The sequence below is a fragment of the Bufo gargarizans genome, chromosome 4 (assembly GCF_014858855.1).
Source record: "Bufo gargarizans isolate SCDJY-AF-19 chromosome 4, ASM1485885v1, whole genome shotgun sequence".
Taxonomy (NCBI): domain Eukaryota; kingdom Metazoa; phylum Chordata; class Amphibia; order Anura; family Bufonidae; genus Bufo; species Bufo gargarizans.
In genome coordinates this window covers 365,529,834-365,547,086 of record NC_058083.1, presented here as the reverse complement: position 1 = coordinate 365,547,086, position 17,253 = coordinate 365,529,834, and the positions used below count along the sequence as shown (strand labels likewise).

Genomic DNA, 17,253 nt, shown 5'->3' with positions numbered 1-17,253 from the left:
TAGAGTGGCTGATTTGAACTATTGACCTACAGTTTCAGTTCAAATGAATGCAATGATGTGGACTGCAGCCGTCATTCAGTAGGTAAAGTCCATCAGAAAGTGTCAGTGTAGCCTAAGAGTAAATAAAGTACATGGCAGTGATGGTTACATGGTTTTCCAATCTATGGCAAACAGGGAAATAGAGCTGTTTATTTCAGCCAATAGCTGCACTTTCTGTGAGGGTCTTATACCCCATTGCGGCTGTTTGAATGGCAGTGCAGATTCCTAGAGTAACAGTTGGACATAGATGTGGATTTCTGTGCCCTAAAATGCAGCATGTGGACATAACAACCCTAACAAACCTTAGGGATTCCAGGCTCTATCAACAAAAACGCAGGGCCTGGGCTAGGAGAATGGAGCATAGGTGCACCAGTGACCGCCTCTCCATTCATTTCTCTAGGACTGCCAAGTACAGGGCTTAGTGCCATCTCAGTCCTATAGAAGTGAATGGACAGGTGTCACACATGCGTTCCTCTGCTCAATTCTCAATAGGCAATCCAGGCCCTCTGTTTTTGTGACCCACTGATCATAGACTGAACCCCTATCCTGTGATGGAAAAACCCTTTTAAGATGACGGCTGATTTTACCAAGTCCTCTTCTGGTTACTCTAGTTTCTCTCTATGGCAGGGGACGCTGTCAGCTGATTAGGTGACGCTGTAAACACTTCCTATCTTCATGAGAAAGGAGAATGAAAGTTGATTGTGCTGGGGTCACAACAGCTCTCTATCTAGAGTCTTCAGTGGTTTTTCAGGGCTTCAAGTATCAGTGAGAAAAATTCTGCCGTCGTCTTCTACAACGTTGAGGAACCATGAGCTTAGAGACCTTCTTAATGCTATGAATGAAGGGTCATGGCATTTTGAGTTTGTATGTTCTACCCAGGTTTGCGTGGGTTTCCTCTAGGTTCTTCAATTTCCTTCCACACTCCAAAGACATACTGATATGTGACTTTGAGTCCCACTAGGGACAGCAAACAATGATGTCTGCACATTACTGCGGAATATGTCAGCGCTATATACGTGAGTAAAATAAATAAATTGACCCCCCACCTTTGCATAGAAAGTAGTTCCTAAGCCCCAGTGACATCACTATGCTATGTAATGCTCCCCTACCACCCACCCCAATTTTCTTCTCCACTGTCTAGAAAGAGATTTAACTTTGGTGATCACATGGATCATAATTTGCTGTAGACCTCTGTGTGGATTTTACCTTTTGCGTTTCGGTGGCTGACACCTACAACAGGTCATACTGTAGGTATGAATCTGGAGAATTTCCTCAATCTAAGCCCCATTTCCACAACGTATGAATTAACTTTTGGGAAACTCCATTCACATGTATTGTACGTGTGGAAGTTAGGTAGTGCCCCCCACCGTACACTTTTTTATTTTTTTGTCTCAATCTATGAAACGTTGAAGATGAAATGATCTCCAAGAGGCATAAAGATATTGATGACACATTCTCTTTGTATTTTAAAGAGGACCTTTCATGGATTTGTAGTAAGTGAGATGTGCTGCCACTCTGCCAGTTTTTTTTAAAATAGCGCTCCTGCGCCCTGTTATGCCCCCCCCCCCCGTAAATTTTGCGCTCAGTATGCTAATACTGAGCATCGGAGCAATGGTGAGGAGATGCAGTCTTTCTCTGTGGGCGTCTACTTCTACCTGGCTGTAGCGCTGTCCAATCGCAGCGCAGAGCTAGCTCTCATTTACAGATCGTGGGTGGGGTGGGGGGGTAGACGCCTACAGAGAGAGACTGCGTCTCCTCCCCATTGCTCCGATGTGCACAAAGAGCTTCAATTTTTTTCATTTATAGTAGGTATAATACCAGTTAAATTTTGTATAATCCCTATTTCCCAGTTTTATTGTTTGTATGTGAGATGTTGTGCTGCCATACCTTTTTTTTTGTTTGCTTTCTGCTTGCTAGCTTTATGGATGTGCACCTGCGACTATGAACGTACATGTATACATTTTCTCATAGTATATATTGAGGGTAGCTGCCTCTTTTAGATTGAGCACTCCCCGCCCATCTGCCTGGAGCTTCTGAGCAGAGTATTAGGCTAGGTCTACACTACGACATTTGTCGCGCAACAATTTTTATAATGGTAGTCTATGGTGTCGCACTGCGACATGCTGTGACTGCGATGCGACAGTCGTAAAAAAATCCATTCGGACCATAACGCAATTCTATGACGGAATGTAAAATGGAATGCCTTTAGAGGCATTCTGTTATTTATTCCATCATAATAGAAGTTTATGGCCTGCATAACGGATCTGTCCCTTTCCGTTATGCAGGAGAGGACTCCCCTGCACAACGGAAACAGGACTGATCTGTTTTGCAGCCCATAGACTTCTATTATGATGGAATGCCTCTAAAGGCATTCCGTTATGCATTCCGTCATAGAATTGCAGTATGGTTTGTGGTAACGGAATCCATAATGTAATTCTGCTTTTACTGCCAAACGAAGCGTGAATGAATTTCAAAATATGAAATCCGCTCATCTCGTTGTAGGCAGTCAAGCCCAGGAGAGGCAGTGATACAAGTTGTGACGTCACTGGCTCCTGGAGCGCCGCTGCCTTCTCAAACAGCTGATCGGCAGGGGTCCCGGGTGTCAGCCCCCCGCCGATCAGATGTTGATGATCTATCCAGAGGATAGATCATCAGTTTAAAAAAACTGCAGAACCCCTTTAACTTGCAGAACTGTTCACAGTAAGGCCTCATGCACAGGGCCGTTGTCCGGCCATGCTTGTGGCCCGCACACAGCAGGTCCGCAATATACGGACCCATTTGTGCTCCATATTACAAAAGCGGAACGGAGGCACAGAAGCACTACGGAGTTCTTCTGTGGGGTTTCTCTCTGTTCTTCCGCACAGCAAAAAACATGTTCTATTTTTTTGCTGCTTAGGTGGATCACTGACCCATCTGGATTCGTCTGCTGCAGCCTCGTGGATGGTGCCCGTGACCTCAAATTGCGGACCGAAATGCACAGAATAGCCAGGCAACGGCCGTGTGCATTAAGCCGAATAGTAATTTTGACCAGGGGGATAACAAACGTTTGCATGCTACTGTAAATGTGGTAATTTGCAGTGCTTTGTGATGAAGGGGAATTAATTCTGGAAGAATTGTTGGTGGATGGGTTCTTATTCCACACTGCCGAGCTCTACTATTTATGTGGTACATTCAATAAAGGCCCCATGCACACGGCAGTGTTTCACAGCCGTGTGCGGGCCGTGGAACCGCGGCCTGGATCCCTCCTGAGAGCAGGAGCGCACGGCGTCACTGGTTGCTATGACGCCGTGCGCTCCCTGCTGCCGCTGCAATACAGTAATACACTGGTATGATCTATACCAGTGTATTACTGTACTGTGCCGGCAGCAGGGAGCGCACGGCGTCATAGCAACCAGTGACGCCGTGCGCTCCTGCTCTCAGGAGGGATCCAGGCCGCGGTTCCACGGCCCGCACACGGCTGTGAACAACGGCCGTGTGCATGGGGCCTTAGTCTGTCAATGATTGTCAATAGATCTGTAATTGCCTTACAATGACAGCTTTCATTAACCACTTCAACCCCGTTAGCTAAAACCCCCTTCATGACCAGGCCACTTTTTACACTTCTGCACTACTTTCACCGTTTATCGCTCGGTCATGCAACTTACCACCCAAATGAATTTTACCTCCTTTTCTTCTCACTAATGGAGCTTTCATTTGGTGGTATTTTATTGCTGCTGACATTTTTACTTTTTTTGTTATTAATCGAAATGTAACGATTTTTTTGCAAAAAAATGTCATTTTTCACTTTCAGCTGTAAAATTTTGCAAAAAAAACGACATCCATATATAAATTTTTCGCTAAATTTATTGTTCTACATGTCTTTGATAAAAAAAAAATGTTTAGGCAAAAAAAAAAAATGGTTTGGGTAAAAGTTATAGCGTTTACAAACTATGGTACAAAAATGTGAATTTCCGCTTTTTGAAGCAGCTCTGACTTTCTGAACACCTGTCATGTTTCCTGAGGTTCTACAATGCCCAGACAGTAGAAAAACCCCACAAATGGGTGAGAGAAATATCTTGGCAAAAGATAACTTTTCCCATTTTTTTATACAAAGTTGGCATTTGACCAAGATATTTTTCTCACCCAGCATGGGTATATGTAAAATGACACCCCAAAACACATTGCCCAACTTCTCCTGAGTACGGCGATACCAGATGTGTGACACTTTTTTGCAGCCTAGATGCGCAAAGGTGCCCAAATTCCTTTTAGGAGGGCATTTTTAGACATTTGGATCCCAGACTTACACTTTCGGGCCCCTAAAAAGCCAGGGCAGTATAAATACCCCACATGTGACCCCACTTTGGAAAGAAGACACCCCAAGGTATTCAATGAGGGGCATGGCGAGTTCATAGAAATATTTTTTTTTTTGCATAAGTTAGCGGAAATTGATTTTTTTTTTTGTTTTTTTTCTCTCGCAAAGTCTCACTTTCCGCTAACTTAGGACAAAAATTTCAATCTTTCATGGACTCAATATGCCCCTCACGGAATACCTTGGGGTGTCTTCTTTCCGAAATGGGGTCACATGTGGGGTATTTATACTGCCCTGGCTTTTTAGGGGCCCTAAAGCGTGAGAAGAAGTCTGGAATATAAATGTCTAAAAATGTTTACGCATTTGGATTCCGTGAGGGGTATGGTGAGTTCATGTGAGATTTTATTTTTTGACACAAGTTAGTGGAATATGAGACTTTGTAAGAAAAAAAATATATATATTTCCGCTAACTTGGGCCAAAAAAATGTCTGAATGGAGCCTTACAGGGGGGTGATCAATGACAGGGGGTGATCACCCATATAGACTCCCTGATCACCCCCCTGTCATTGATCACCCCCCCCTGGTAAGGCTCCATTCAGACGTCCGTATGATTTTTACGGATCCATGGATACATGGATCGGATCCGCAAAACACATGCAGACGTCTGAATGGAGCCTTACAGGGGGGGTGATCAATGACAAGGGGTGATCAGGGAGTGTATATGGGTGATTACCCCCCTGCAAGGCTCCATTCTGACGTCCGTATGATTTTTACGGATCCATGGATACATGGATCGGATCCGCAAAACACATGCGGACATCTGAATGGAGCCTTACAGGGGGGTGATCAATGACAGGGGGTGATCAGGGAGTGTATATGGGTGATCACCCCCCTGTAAGGCTCCATTCAGACGTTCGTATGATTTTTACGGATCCATGGATACATGGATCGGATCCGCAAAACACATGCAAACATCTGAATGGAGCCTTACAGGGGGGTGATCAATGACAGGGGGTGATCAGGGAGTGTATATGGGTGATCACCCGCCTGTCATTGATCACCCCCCTGTAAGGCTCCATTCAGACGTCCGTATGTGTTTTGCGGATCCGATCCATGTATCCGTGGATCCGTAAAAATCATACGGACGTCTGAACGGAGCCTGACGGGGGGGTGATCAATGACAGGGGGGTGATCAGGGAGTTTATATGGGGTGATCAGGGGTTCATAAGGGGTTAATAAGTGACGGGGGGGGTGTAGTGTAGTGTGGTGTTTGGTGCGACTTTACTGACCTACCTGTGTTCTCTGGTGGTCGATCCTAACAAAAGGGACCACCAGAGGACCAGGTGTTATCAAAACAGGAAATCTCGGCCCTCGCGAGATGACGCGTATATGCGTCACTCTGCACAGGGCTGCCGCCTCCGGACCGCACATCTGCGTTAGGCGGTCCGAAGGCGGTTAATGTCCTCTGTCCCTTTCCACTACTCCTTTTAAAAGACAGTTGCTAGGGCTTGTCTGTCTTCAATTTAGGGTACTTTCACACTAGCGTTTTTCTTTTCCGGCATAGAGTTCCGTCACAGGGGCTCTATACCGGAAAAGAACTGATCAGTTTTATCCCCATGCATTCTGAATGGAGAGTAATCCGTTCAGTTTGCATCAGGATGTTTTGACTGATCAGGCAAAAGAGAAAACCGTAGCATGGTACGGTTTTCTCTCCGGCGAAAAAAAACTGAAGACATGCCTGAACGCCGGATCCGGCATTTTTTCCCATAGGAATGTATTAGCGCCGGATCCGGCATTCAGAATACCGGAATGCCGGATCCGTCGTTCCGGCATGCGCAGATCGGTAAAAATGAGAAAAATTTACAAGACGGATCCGTCGGTCCGCATGACAAGCGGAGAGACGGATCCGTCCTTGCAATGCATTTGTGAGACGGAACTGCCCGCCGGATCACACTGCCGCAAGTGTGAAAGTAGCCTTAGCGTAAACAGAAGATAGAGGGGCGGTCCTTCACACTGCATGCCTGCATTAGGCTTCAGAGTGAGGAGGCGTGTCTCTCAGTAATCCAATCTGATTGGCTGGCAGGGAGCTGCTGGCTACAGCAAGTTTGTATGGGAAGTGAGGGAAAGCAGTGTTGGCCTTAGAGAACTGGCAGAGGAGCCATCTAGAGAAGGTCCTTATATTGTAAATGTTTGGAAAAACTCAAGGTATGTGAAGAAACTAAAGATTGCTTTATGCATAATGCTGCTGCAGCATTAACATATGCTAAAAGGGTACTTTCACACTAGCGTTAATAGAATTTCCTGCCGGATCCGGCAAGCCATATACAAACTGATAACCTCATCCGGTATCATTCACATTTGCATTTTTTCAAAGATAAAAAGAGAAAGTAGCTCCTCCTATATCCCGGCGCATGCGCAGACCGGAAAACCGGATGCAGCAATTTCCGGAACACTTGATACCGGATCCGACATTAATATATATCTATGGAAATTAATGCCGGATCCGGCAAGTCTGGTATTGTTCCGGGGTTTTGTCCGGAAAAAATACCTTTACAAGGAACGGAAGACATACATGCATACTGAACGGATTGCTTTCCATTCAGATTGCATTAGGACGAAACTGATGCATTTTTTTTCCCAGTATTGAGACCCTTTACCGTATTTCAATACCGGAAAAGAATAACGCTAGTGTGAAAGTACCCTAAAAGAATCCATATGTGTCTATGTGCTGTGATTAAATGTACACTACCCACTTTTATATAGGAAGGTGTTAATGTTCTGCGTCATGATATTGAGAAAATGAGAACCCGCACTGCGGAGGTGGAGCGTAGGGTGGGAGGGGTGTAAGACATAGCAACATGGCACCTCTCTGAGCTTGCAAATTCGCTTCTTCAGCAAGTGAAGACTCTTCAATCTTGAGCAGAGGATGCCGAAAACCACAACAGGCAAAATAATATCCCCATCCTTGGCCTCCCGGAAAGGGCGGAGGGCACAGAGCTTTTTGCTGAGAACTTGATAGAACTTGATAAAATCGGTGCTCTCCCCGTTACACCTCTCTTAATGCTTCATAATTGAAAGGGCACACAGAATCCCGACTAGGCCTCTGTCTCTGGGCTCCTCGCCGAGACCATTTATAATGAGGATCTTGAACTACAAGGATTGTGACATCATCCTGGTGACGGCCAGAAAGAAAGGAACTATTTCCTATGAGAACACTAAGATATCCTTCTACCCTAACTTCACTACTGAGGTGCAGAAGAGTAGGAGACAATTTACACAAGTCTAGGCCAAATTGAGGGAGCTAGGAATACAGTATGCGGTTTTCTACTTGACAAGGCTTTGAGTCTAGGTGGATGGCAACACTCGATATTTCAAACCCCGGAGAAAGCTTCTGAATGGTTGGATAATCGGTGTCCCCAAGGAAGGAGGCAGTGAACCAAATGCTCTGTCTGTATGATTTCATTTCATGCCTAGTGTTTTTCTCCCTTTCTTCCTCTGCAAAGTGAATGCAAGATACATGCTATCTGGTGGTCCAGTGGGGGAAGATGAAGGATTGAGATGGAGGTACAAGCATAGTTTCAAGGAGACTTTTTTTCTTGGTTTAAGGGAGGTGGGGATAGATTACAAGTGAGGGGGTTCTATCCTAGTCTACTTTCACACTTGCGTTTTGGCTTTCCGTTTGTAAGATCTGTTCAGGGCTCTCACAAGCGGTCCACAACGGATCAGTTTTGACGTAATGCATTCTGAACGGAAAAGGATCCTCTCAGAATGCATCAGTTTGCCTCCGTTCCGTCTCCGTTGCTCTTTAGAGGTGGACACCAAAACGCTGCTTGCAGCGTTTTGGTGTCCGTCTGACAAAACTGAGCCAAACTGATCCGATTTGACACACGGTGTAAGTCAATGGGGATGGATCCATTTTCTATGAGACAATCTGGCAAAATACAAAATGGATCCGTCCTCCATTGATTTTCAATCGTGTTCAAGACGGATCCGTCTTGGCTATGTTAAAGATGATACAAATACAAGTGTGAAAGTAGCCCTCCTCTCAGCTTCTTTAGTAGGGTCCGTTTCCCAGTGTGGGTAGCGGGTGGAGGGAAGGGAATACCCCTTAAGTCAACGGCTATTATATGCTGACAATCTTATTCTAGATTAAGTCACAGGTGTGCGTTCTATATTTTACTTTTCGGTTTGGGATCTGAGGCTCAGCCAAGTTGGGGATGTGTGGGCAGGGAGGGGGTTGGGGTTAGAGGATAAGTTTTGGATGGTGTGAATGGGGGTATGATTGGCACCACAGGCTTCTATATTAAAAGATACATGTTTTTGTCCTTATTATGGCGATGCTTAAAAGGAACCTGTCATCAACTTTATGCTGACATCACTGAGGGCAGCATAAAGTAGTAACAGAAATGCTGACTTCAGCAGTGTGTCACTCATGAGCTAAAAGTAAGTGGTTGCTGAGAACCAGCATCATAATCATTGCTGCCCAGGCCTTGCAAAGAGTAAAATCTACTTGAGAAGAGTCATGGTTATTCATGAATTCGTGCTCTTCCCGCATGGTTATGGGGATCTGTGGATGGCACTGTAATGCAGGGGGAAGGCGTCTGTGGATGGCACGGCAATGGGGGGGCGTCTGTGGATGGCACGGCAATGGGTTGGGCGTCTGTGGATGGCACGGCAATGGGTTGGGCGTCTGTGGATGGCACGGCAATGGGTTGGGCGTCTGTGGATGGCACGGCAATGGGTTGGGCGTCTGTGGATGGCACGGCAATGGGTTGGGCGTCTGTGGATGGCACGGCAATGGGAGGGGCGTCTATGGATGGCACATAAATAACACCCACAGATTCCCCCCCCCCCCCCATAAGTGTACCTGTGTAGTGTGAATGACCCCCAATACAGGCGGTGGGGGCCGGCATCTAGTTTTATAATGGTAGCGGGGCCCGGTGCAGTCACTGTATTCTATTGCACTGGGCCCCGCTCACTGTAGTAATCTTATCGAAGTGTAGGCATTGTTTAACAATAGACTTAATCTTAATTTCAGCAGCCTGTACTACTGTACTTACTAACTTCCGTAGCCGGCGTGTGGCGGCTGTGGCGTAACTCACTACGTCACGTGCCCGCGCTGGCCGCTTCATTCATAAAGTGAGAGGAGCAGGCGCATGACATAGTGAGTTACACTACAGCCGCCCGGCCTCCTGCCTGCTACGGAAGTTAGTAAGTACGGTAGTACAGGAATGAAGATTAACTCTATTGTTAAACAATTCCTATACTTCGATAAGATTACTACAGTGAGCGGGGCCCGGTGCAATAGAATAGAGTGACTGCATCGGGACCCGCTGCCATTCCTAAACCAGATGCCGCCACCCAGCCCCTCCTCCTTCCCCGCTGATACAACCCTCCGGCCGCACTGCTGTGCAGCATGCGGTCGGCAGTGTTTCAGTGTAAACTGCAGCATTCACCCCATAAGGCACACTGCCATTCCCCCCCCCCCCGCACACTTTTGGGGGGGGGGGGGGGGGAGTGTGTCTTATAGGGCGAAAAATACGGTAAATGGATTTTTTTAGAACCTTCCTGAATTTAAAGGATTAGTCTTTTTAGATATTTTCAATTAAGACACGCATTCGCAGAACAATTTAGAAGAGGTAAGATCAGGATAGAGCATGGAGAGATTGGAGAAAAAAAAATGCTAGGCAACCAGTCATGTACAAACCAATTCCTTTTATTTAGCTCTTTTGTCTCAACTAGCCTCCCCGCTGTCCAATGCCCTGGCAAGATGGAAGTCTGATATTCCGCGGGGATAGACATGAGGAGGAGTTAATGTATAACTGGTGGAACACAGTCATATGTGCTAGGGATCAGTTGATACAGGTCAAATGGCTACACAGTGTTTACCTGACCCTGGTCAGATTAGAACGAATGCGCAGACTTGACAGCTCTTTCTGCACTAGGTGTGATGGAGAGGGGTACCTTGATTGCCCGGTTATTGTGGCGTATTGGTTAGCGGTCCATGAGTTCTTAAATCTGAAGTTAGGATTACCGTCAGTATGCTCCCCAGAAAATAGCTTGCTAGGACTGGCTAATGATCTGCTGCAAACCAAATAATCTAGGACAGTGATGCTTAAAGGGGTTGTCCAAGTTATATTTATTGATGACCTATCCTCCGGATAGGTCATCAATATCAGATCGGAGGGGGTCCGACACCCGGCACCCCCTCCGATCAGCTCTTTGAATAGAAGGCGTGCGCGGTGTCAGCGCTGCCTCCTCTTCACTGTTTACCTTCTAGCCGTTGCATCTGCAGTGGTGAGCAGGTGTAATTACACCCAAGCTGTCCCATTCATTTCAATAGGAAGGCTTGGGTGTAATTACACCTGCTCACCACTGCAGATGCAACGGCTAGAAGGTAAACAGTGAAGAGGAGGCAGCGCTGACACTAAACACGCCTTCTCTTCAAACAGCTGATCGGAGGGGGTGCCGGGTGTCGGACCCTCTCCAATCTAAAATTGATGACCTATCCTGAGGATAGGTCATCAATAAATATAACTTGGACAACCCCTTTAACCTGCGGCCCTCCAGCTGTTGTAAAACTACAACTTCCATCCTGCCCTGCTGTAGGCTGATAGCTGTTGGCTGTTAGTTTTTCAACAGCTGGAGGGCCGCAAGTTGGGCATCTCTGTTATTGTATCGACTTGTAAGGTTCTTTGCTAGGAAGTCTATTCTGCTGAACTGGAAGCCCCCTGAAGTCCCCTCGGTCCAACATTGGATGCAACTTATCGAAGCGGCCTTGCCAATGTACAAACTGACTTTCCTTGCAAGAGGAAGTCCAGAGAGATTTGAAATAAATATGGGGTCCTGGTTAGCTGCTAGGACATCAGTGGCTTAGATGGAGATGGGAGACCTGCGGTGGGTGTGTATGAGTGAGTGCATGATATTTCAGTTTATGATGATACTATGGCTAAGCAACGACTATCATACAGGCTCTAAAGAATACTACTGATAGACTTTTGTGGAGCTTTTTCTTGTACCAAGCTGCTGTTGCAATATCTCATCAGTATGAGTACCTGTGTGAAGTTGGCACCCCATGTTCTTAAATTTCAAAAAGAAATACACCATTCGTTTTGTGCTGCGTTTGTGGCGCAAAAATGAACGTTTGTGCCGGTTCGGTTCCTGAGATATTGTGCGTTACATTTTTATTAAGCGCCGCCCATTTTCCACCCCATGTGATTAAATTTAAAAAGGAAATACACCATTCATTTGTGCTGCGTTTGTGCTGCAAAAATGAACGTTTGCGCCGCTTTAGTTTCCGAGATATTGCGCGCTTGATTTGCTGAAACCCCGCCCATTTTCCACCCCATGTTCTTAAATTTCAAAAAGAAATAACCATTCGTTTGTGCTGCAAAAATGAACGTTTGCGCCGCTTTGGTTTCCGAGATATTGCGCGTTAGGTTTTTATGAAGCCCCGCCCATTTTCCACCCCAAGTTCTTAAATTTCAAAAAGAAATGCACCATTCGATTGAGCAAGGGGACCGCCATGCTAGGGACCCTGTGGCCCACACTAGTATGAGAAGCTCTGGGGCTCGTACTAGTTTTCCAGCCCACCAGTTAAGTCCACCGGAGCCCCCTACTGGTGAACTTGTCTGGTGTACCCCAGAGCGTTTTGAGCCTGTGATTCCTGATTTTATAGGCCAACCAGGAATCCAGATTTCCACAGTGGGCTTCACGGAATATGACTACTTTAGTCTTTTTTTCAGTGACCACTTTGTGAATCTGATGTTGGAGCAGACGAACCTGTACGCCCCACAGTTCATGGCTCCTTTTTGGCTAGGCCCGGTGGCATTACTGGAGTGGGGACGTCCTCTACCAGACCCCACTTTACAGTACGGCCATGACACGTCCCCGGTTTGAGGCCATCCGGAAATGCCTGCATTATGTAGATAATGCAGCATGTCCCCCCCCCCCCCCCCCCCCCAAGGTGATCCTGCCTATGACCGCCTGTACAAAATCAGGCCGGTCATCGATCACTTTCGGGCCAAATTTGGGCAGGCCTATGTACCTGGAAGAGAGGTTGCAGTTGATGAGTCTCTCATTTCTTTCAAGGGGAGACTCATTTTCCGCCAGTATGTTCCCTCTAAGCGGGGAAGGTATGGCGTAAAGCTGTACAAACTTTGTGAGAGTACCTCAGGGTACACTTACAGTACAAGTTTCGTGTGTACGAGATTCCCGTATTCAACCCCCAGAATGTCCCCCCACTCTGGGTGTTAGCGGGAAACTTGTGTGGGACCTTATGTACCCACTGCTAGATAAGGGTTACAACCTGTACGTGGATAACTTTTATGCTACAGGGTGGGCCATTTATATGGATACACCTTAATAAAATTGGAATGGTTGGTGATATTAACTTCCTGTTTGTGGCACATTAGTATATGTGAGGGGGGAACTTTTCAAGATGGGAGGTGACCATGGTGGCCATTTTGAAGTCGGCCATTTTGAATCCAACTTTTGTTTTTTCAATAAGAAGAGGATCATGTGACACATCAAACTTATTGGGAATTTCACAAGAAAAACAATGGTGTGCTTGGGTTTTAACGTAACTTTATTCTCTCAGGAGTTATTTACAAGTTTCTGACCACCTATAAAATGTGCTGCCCATTGTGTTGGATTGTCAATGCAACCCTCTTCTCCCACTCTTCACACACTGATAGCAACACTGCTAGCCCAGGCTTCCAGTATCCGTAGTTTCAGGTGCTGCACATCTCGTATCTTCACAGCACCACCCATCTTGAAAAGCTTCCTTCCCCCCTCACATATACTAATGTGCCACAAACAGGAAGTTAATATCACCAACCATTCCCATTTTATTAAGGTGTATATAAATGGCCCACCCTGTAGTATCCCCTTGTTCCAGTCCCTCGCCACCAGATCCACGTCCGCTTGTGGGACCGTGCGGAAAAATCAACGGAGCCTCCCTACCCACCCCCTCCAGGTACCTATCCCCAGGGATGAGACCCGTGCCCTTACCAGTGGAAACCTGTTGCTGGTCAGATATAAGGACAAGAGGGATGTCCTTGTACTGTCCACAATTCACGGTAACAGCATCACCCCTGTCCCTGTGAGAGGTACCGCGGCAACGGTCCTCAAGCCCGATTGCATCGTCGACTGCATTTTGTATATTGGAGGAGTTCATCTATCTGATCAAGTCCTCAAGCCATATAACGCCATGCGCAAAACCCGGGCATTGTACAAGAAAATTGCGGTCTACTTGGTACAGGTTGCCTTGTACAACTCTTTTGTGCTGTCCCAGAGTGCTGTCAACACAGGGACATTACTTTAGTTCTATGAGGCAGTCCTCAAGGCCCTGATCTTTTCTGACCGGGACCTGACTTCTTCCTGTCCCTGTGTTGCCAGCGCTCGGGGACAGCACAAAAGAGTTGTACAAGGCAACCTGCACCAAGCAGACCGCAAATTTTTTGTACCATGCCCGGGTTTTGCACATGGCATTATATGGCTTGAGGACTTGATCAGGGAGATCAACTCCGCCCATATACTGATTGTAGTCGACGATGCAATCGGGCCTGAGGACCATTGCCGCGGTACTTCTCACAGGGACAGGGGTGATGCCGTTACCGTGAATTGTGGACAGCATAAGGACATCCCTCTTGTCCTTATATCTGACCAGCAACAGGTTTCCACTGGTAAGTGCACGAGTCGCACCCCTAGGGATAGGTACCTGGAAGGGGTGGGTAGGGAGGCTGCATCGATTTTTTCCGCATGGTCCCACAAGCGGACGTGGATCTGGCGACGAGAGACTGGAACAAGGGCATACTGGTATAAAAGTTATCCACGTAAAGGTGGTAACCCTTATCTAGCAGTGGGGGGACATTCTGGGGGTTGAATATGGGAATTTTGCCCCTCGTACACACGAAACTTGTAAGTGCACCCTGAGGTAATCTCCCAAAGTTTGTACAGCTTCACGCCATACCTTCCCCACTTAGAGGGAACATACTGGCGGATAATGAGTCTCCCCTTGAAAGCAATGAGAGACTCATCTACCGCGACTTCCCTAGCCAAGAAGGAGCCCGGATGTTGAGCAATGAACTGTAGGGCGTACAGGTTCGTCTGCTCCAACATCAGATTTACAAAGGGGTCACTGAAAAAAAGACTAAAGTAGTCCACTGGAAATATGGATTCCTGCAAAATCAGGAATCGCGGGCTCAAAACGTTCTTGGGTATACCAGATAAGTTCACCGGTAGGGGGCTCCGGTGGACTTAACTGGTGGGCCGGAAAACTAGTATGAGCCCCAGAGCTGCTCGTACTAGTGTGGGCCACAGGGTCCCTAGCATGGTGGTCCCCTTGTGTCTCCGCCGCCTTGGGGTCTCATCATCATTGCTAGATGATGAGGAGGATGCGAATGACAAAAGGAAAGTGGGGTCATCCTCGTCCTCACTGGGGCTCTCGGACTCGGAGGCAAGCTGGGCGTATGCCTCCTCGGCCGAGAACATCCGGCGGGCCATAGGGGAGTGTATGTGTGCGTGATAAACTTTATTTGGTGTGTGTGGGGGGACGGGTGTTCGCGAACTTACCCTAAACCTAACAGACAAAAAAAAAAGCCCCCAAATTTTTATTTTTTTTATTAAAACTCGCTGATCAACCGTCCAAAGTTGATCAGAGGTGGGGTGTGCGATGCGCTAACAGTGGCCGGACACTAAGAGTCCCGGCCACAGTCAGCGTACGCAGAAAAAAAAAATATTATATGCTTGTGCCCCCAAAAAAGTTGTGGGAGGAGGGCAAGCTGCAGCACACCTGGGGGGTCTAGAGTCAGGGTTAAAAACATGGGGTGGAAAGTGGGAGGGGTTTCATCTAATCTAACGTGCAATATCTCTGAAACCAAAGCGGCGCAAACGTTCATTTAGGTGGCACAAATGCAGCACAAATGAATGTATTTCTTTTTGAAATGTAAGAACATGGGGTGCCAACTTCACACAGGTAGTATGAGTGATTCTAGTTCTGTGAACGGTTTTAAATGTTTATTTTTCAAAATGATCAATAAAGACAAAAATAATAATAATAATATTGTCACTGACAGAACTGTTAGCGTGCGCTTCTCATCGGATCTGCTCTCTGTAGGATATAACATAAAGTTAGTCATGTAAAGTAATAACTTAGAAAAAATTCTAAGTGTGAAAGTAGCCTGAGCGGATCCGTTCAGACTTTCAATGTAAAGTCAATGGGGGACGGATCCGCTTGAAGATTGAGCCATATGGTGACATCTTCAAGCGGATCCGCTCCCATTGACTTACATTGTAAGTCTAAACGGATCCGCTCGCCTCCGCACGGCCAGGCGGACAGCTGAACGTTGCAAGCAGCGTTCAGCTGTCCGCCTGTCCGTGCGGAGGCGAGCGGAGCGGAGGCTGAACGCCGCCAGACTGATGCAGTCTGAGCGGATCCGCTCCATTCAGACTGCATCAGGGCTGGACGGAGGCGTTCGGGTCCGCTCGTGAGCTCCTTCAAACGGAGCTCACGAACGGACCTATGAACGCTAGTGTGAAAGTTGCCTTAGGCTACTTTCACATTAGTGTTTTCAATTCCGCTATTGAGAACCTTTCCCGTCTCTTAACCTCTTAAGGACACATGACGTACCGGTACGTCATGATGTCCTGGTACTTAAGGACACATGACGTACCGGTACGTCATGAATGGTTCCGATCACCGCCGCTTGGCGGGCGTTGATCGGAACCCGGTGCCTGCTCAAATCATTGAGCAGGCACCTGGGGCAAATGCGCCGGGGGGTCCTGTGACCCCCCCCATGTCGGCGATCGCAGAAAACCGCAGGTCAATTCAGACCTGCGGTTTTCTGCGTTTCCGGGTTATTCGGGTCTCTGAAGACCCAATAACCCGGAACAGGATGGTGATGGTGGTGTGATTTCACTCCACCAATCACCATCCAGCGATCCTGAGTGGTGATGGTGATCACTTTCTGATTGGTCAGTGGGCGGTCCGGCGGCAGATTCAAAAGAGGCAGGCGCTCCTCTCCTCCTCCTTTTGTGTTCCGGAGCCGGAGGAGAGAGGAGCTGCCTGCACGTGTCTGCTGCCGCTGCCTGCACCCGATCTGTGCCCCCAGGACCCGATCTCTGCCACCAGCACCCCCCATCAGGTACATAGGGACAGCTAGGGAAAGTTTGGGTTAGGCAGGGAAAAAAAGGGAAAGTTAGTTTTTTTACTTTTCATTGCATCACCCTAGTTAGGGTGTCTGGGGTCCACAGCACAGCTGTGTGACCCTAGACCCCCCAGGGGTGCTGCCACTTGCCCTGCCCCCCCTCCCCTCTTCCCCCACTTTTTTGGGGTGCAGGATTTTTTTAATTTTTTTTGTGTACGCTGACTGTGGCCGGCACTCTTAGTGTCCGGCCACTGTTAGCGCATCGCACACCCCACCGCTGATCAACTTCGGACGGTTGATCAGCGGTTTTGAAAATTTTTTTCCACATTTTTTGGCCTTTTTTTTAGTCTTTTTTTTTTTTTTTTTTAGTTTTAGGGTGAGTTCGTGAACACCCGTGCCCCCACACACGCACACAAAATAAAGAGTTACACACACGCACATATACACGCAGACACACACTCCCCTATGGCCCCGCCGGACGTTCTCGGCCGAGGAGGCATACGCCCAGCTTGCCTCCGAATCCGAGAGTCCCAGTGAGGATGAGGATGACCCCACATTCCTGTTGTCATCCGCATCCTCCTCATCATCTAGGGATGATGATGAGCCCCCAAGGCGGCGGAGACGCCGCCAGGCGGAGCAAGGGGACCGCCATGTTAGGGACCCTATGGCCCAGCCTAGTACGAGCAGCTCTGGGGCTCGTACTGGTTTCCCGGCCCACCAGTTAAATCCACCGGAGCACCCTGCCGGTGAATTTGTCTGGTGTAGCCCAGAGCGATA

At 47.5% G+C, this 17,253-nt stretch overlaps 1 protein-coding gene across 2 annotated transcripts in view; it reads left to right on the top strand.

Annotated features, from left to right (window-relative positions):
• Positions 1–17,253, top strand: part of TMEM181 (transmembrane protein 181) — a 169,722-nt gene that overhangs the window by 82,029 nt on the left and 70,440 nt on the right. The gene's annotated exons all lie outside the window — the stretch shown is intronic.